We start from the raw sequence: 4,023 nt of genomic DNA on the forward strand, positions 1-4,023 counted from the left end.
AGGCCTCTGTAGGACGGAGACCAGTGAATGTCCTCTGTAGGACAGAGACCAGTGATTGACTTGCGTGGGTTTCACTCCGGGTGCTCCGGTTTCTTCCCACTTTCCTTTAAACCATGCAGCAATTGGGAAATCTCAACATCTCAACACTAATTGGTTTCATGTTTTACAATAAAAGACACAATTAAACAAATTAAAATCTGCTTATCTCTCTTATCATTTGTTGTAATAATTTAACTTGCGCAGAAGTTCTGCCGATTGAGTTTCACCTAGGTCAAATATTTGGGAAGAAAATTTAAAAATCTTGTGTCAATAAATGTTGACTGACTTTGGGTAAAACCATTTGGGGTAAGCTTTTTGACTAATATTAGGATAAGTCATTTTAAATTAGCATCCAATATGAAAAAACACTTCTTTTTGTAAACTAAAAGCCAAATATATGTGAAAACCAGCTGCTCTATCATCAACGTGATTGTCATGACCCAAAATAATTAGTTGGACTTGATTGGGTTATGGCTCTTCAGCTGTCAAAGATGTGATTACAATACTCAAGAAAGTGAATCTGAGAAGAACATTCAAACAGAAATTCTGTTTACATTTGAAAGTTTCATACACCAGTTTTAAAATACAAAATTCTGTAAAAAAAAAAATAGTACCAGTGCCAGAGTTTACCAAGTCGCCTATTCCCAGTGTACTGTTAGAATAAAACAAATGTATAAATCAAACAACTCAGTTACAAAAACAACATTGTCTGATATTGGTTACTTTCCACCCACCCCTGGCAGAGGAAGAGAAAAACAGAGAAAGAATGGGAAGGAGTGTGCAGAATTGCTAAAATGGAAGCGCAAGAGAGAGAGAGAGAGAGAGAGAGAGAGAGAGAGAGACTGAGAGAGAGAGAGAGAGACTGTAAAAAGACCAGTGGTTAAAGGAGGAACCGTCATGTGGTTGATTAGGTGAAGTGGAATTTTGGGTGTGATTGTTCTAACTACAGGCCAGATTCCCTAGTCTGATCCTGAACCCCTCCCAGCCTATAACCTCCCCACCTCTACACACACACACACACACACACACACACACACACACCACACACACACACAACACACACACACACACTGTTAAGCCTTCAGCTTGTTAGAATTTGGTCCATTAAAATATTGAAAGAACAAAAAAGGGCTTTTATTCAGCTGCTGATTCAAACTCTGCTTGGCTCTTAGGTTTAGTTCCCAGGGTGTTGAATAAGGGGCCGTGCGGCCTGGTTTCTTAGACAGAGGGGTCACACCCAAAATAGGTCACAGTTCAGCTGGTGACGAGTCCTCTCATGACGAGTGAGGTGGTGTGTTTTAATGAGCCTGGATCCCACGCTGAGAGGATTACCACCTTGTCTTTTGGGCTGGAAAAGTCTTTTAAAATGCTTCTTTTTTTTAAACTCTCAAGCTAAACTCAGGCAACTGAATGTTTATATTGAACTCTAATTTCTAGATTTCACAGGAACCAATCTTATCGGGTCATCGGGACCCATTTGCAGGGGAATATCTGATGCTAAAAGCAGATAAGTTTTGTATTGATAATAACAACTAAACAAGTTGTGTACTGTGACTAACAGTGATGATGCCCCGTATTCAGCAGTAACCGATGATATCCATAACTACAATACTGGGATTGTTCAATATTTGCAATATATTTTAATCATCAAATGAATGAAATATCAAATCAATCAATTAATCATGAAACCGTTCAACCTATTCCTGTAGAATGTTGCAACATTGTTATTTTTTTTACATGTTGGCAGGCCTTTGAATTTTTTTTCCTCTACATACAACTCACTCAAGCTATGAAACTGGCAGAGAACAGGAACCACCTGGCTGTGGATAAGGTAAACAGCCCAGACAAGGGAGAGACGGAGGATGGGGACCGGTTTAACTCAGCAGCAGCTAAAACAACAAAAACACACCACACTGGACGGACAAACCTAAAAGGTCCAGGCTTTTTACAATGTCCCCAGCACTTTGCTGTGTGTTCAGCTGAACACGTAAATGAGAAAACGGAAAGCCCAACCTGCTTCTGTCTTGGAAAAAATAACGGATGAACATTTTTTCCCATTCTTCCTTCCTCACCTTTGTATCCTACATGTGTTGGCACATTTGTTAATAATTCAGTTGCTAAACAAGCACTCCAAAAAGAACAAAAAGCCATACACATTATCCACCTGTGCAGCCGAGATGAATGACTCAGTGTTTTGATGCATGGAGCAAAAATAAAGTTAATGGAAGAAGGCTTAAAACCATGTGTGGGCTGCGGTATAAACCTTGGCTCGAGCCTGTAGTCCATTTCCAGAATAAATACAGTAATTGAGTGACACATCCATTTTCTATTTATGCGCTGGTTGCATAAGAGAGACATAAAGAGAAAAGGGCTGTGGAGAAAGGCCAGTCTCAGCCTGAGAGAAAGAGATGTAGAAAAAGTAGAGAAAGAGGCCGTCTGAGAGAGGTTTAGAGGGTCGAGATCCATGGATAGACATTAAACCAGAAAGGACAAAAATAATTAACAAGCTGTTATTTTTCTTTGTTTCAGGCATTTTTAGCATTTAGCTTAAATATCATGACATTTTTAACAAAACTCAACAAAGAGCAGCTGAAGACATTTGATCCTGTTTAGTGTGGGGAGTGCAGGTGTGTGTGTGTGTGCGTGTGCGTGTGCGTGTGCGTGTGCGTGTGCGTGTGCGGGTGTGTCGGTTGTGTGTGTGTGTATGTGTGTGTGTGTGTATGTGTGTGTGTGTGTGTATCCCTTCTCCAGAGGCACCTCTTCAAATGTTTCGGGGAACTTTTCAGATATTTGATATTTTTCTCCTAACAAATGCACGCGATTCTGGGACCAGCTGTACCTTTGCTTGGGGACACTGTGTGTGTGTGTGTGTGTGTGTGTGTTGTGTGTTGGTGGTGTGTGTTTGTGTGTGTGTGTGCGTGTGCGTGTGCGTGTGCGTGTGCGTGTGTGTGTGTGTGTGTGTGCCCACATGCGAAGAGTGATTGCGGTGTGAGTCACTTTGAGTCACAGCTACTTTATTTAGCTCACTTGTTGAAAGTGAAGAGAAGACATAATAAGACACAAGAAGGGAAAAGCTGATAGGACTTCAAATTAAATCGTTTATCAAAGACAAATAGCACTAGCGCTAAGTATCTTCAGCTAACAGGTACCAAACTGTCCAACAGGAAACAAACCAACTCCCCATTCTCTGCTACTTGCCAACCTCAGATTCAGTCTCGTTTTGGATCTCATCTTGTCTGTTCGCATGTCTTGAACACTCTCACACACTTTAGAAAACAAGCCATGCTAGCAGCTCTGTGCCATTGTGCTGAGGCAAAGTGGTGCTTTGAGCTAAATGCTAACATCAGCATGCTAACATATGCACAGTGACAGTGATAGCAGCTGTAAGATTTTCCGTGTTTAATTGTGTAGCGTGTTAGCATGCAGATATTTGGAAATTAGCACTGCATACAAACTACAGCTAAGGCTAATGGGAAGGTCTTTTTTTTTTAAGCCTTTTTTTTCTTCTTTTATCACCAAATTCATCAGGGAGACCAAAAGGGATCCCAGTGATGGTAATGTTGGCCTGCCCGCCACCATCAGGTAGCTAGTTATGTAATACATTTGGTCATCCCTAAACTCTTTTATCTCACATCATCATCAGGTATAAAAGACGAAAAAAATGGATCCAATATATTAGTTTATGACCAAAACTCGCAGAACTAATGATCTTCACATCAGCCTCGGCCCTAGTTTGTATTTAAAGCTAATAACCAAATTCTGACACTAGCACACTAGTAAACAATGTGGCAAATCCTATACCTGCTGAAAGACCACAGTAGTAAAAGAGAGAAGTAAATTACTAGAGTACACGTCCTCAGGGAAGACATTAACCTTTTTATCAGAAAACATTTTGACTTTTCATTGCACATATCAAAATGTCTACAATGAGAAAAAAAAAGATACCTCTAACATTTTGAAGTATGTTTTCTTGATTTCTAGTGC

Source organism: Etheostoma spectabile, chromosome 16 (genome assembly GCF_008692095.1).
Source record: "Etheostoma spectabile isolate EspeVRDwgs_2016 chromosome 16, UIUC_Espe_1.0, whole genome shotgun sequence".
Classification (NCBI taxonomy): domain Eukaryota; kingdom Metazoa; phylum Chordata; class Actinopteri; order Perciformes; family Percidae; genus Etheostoma; species Etheostoma spectabile.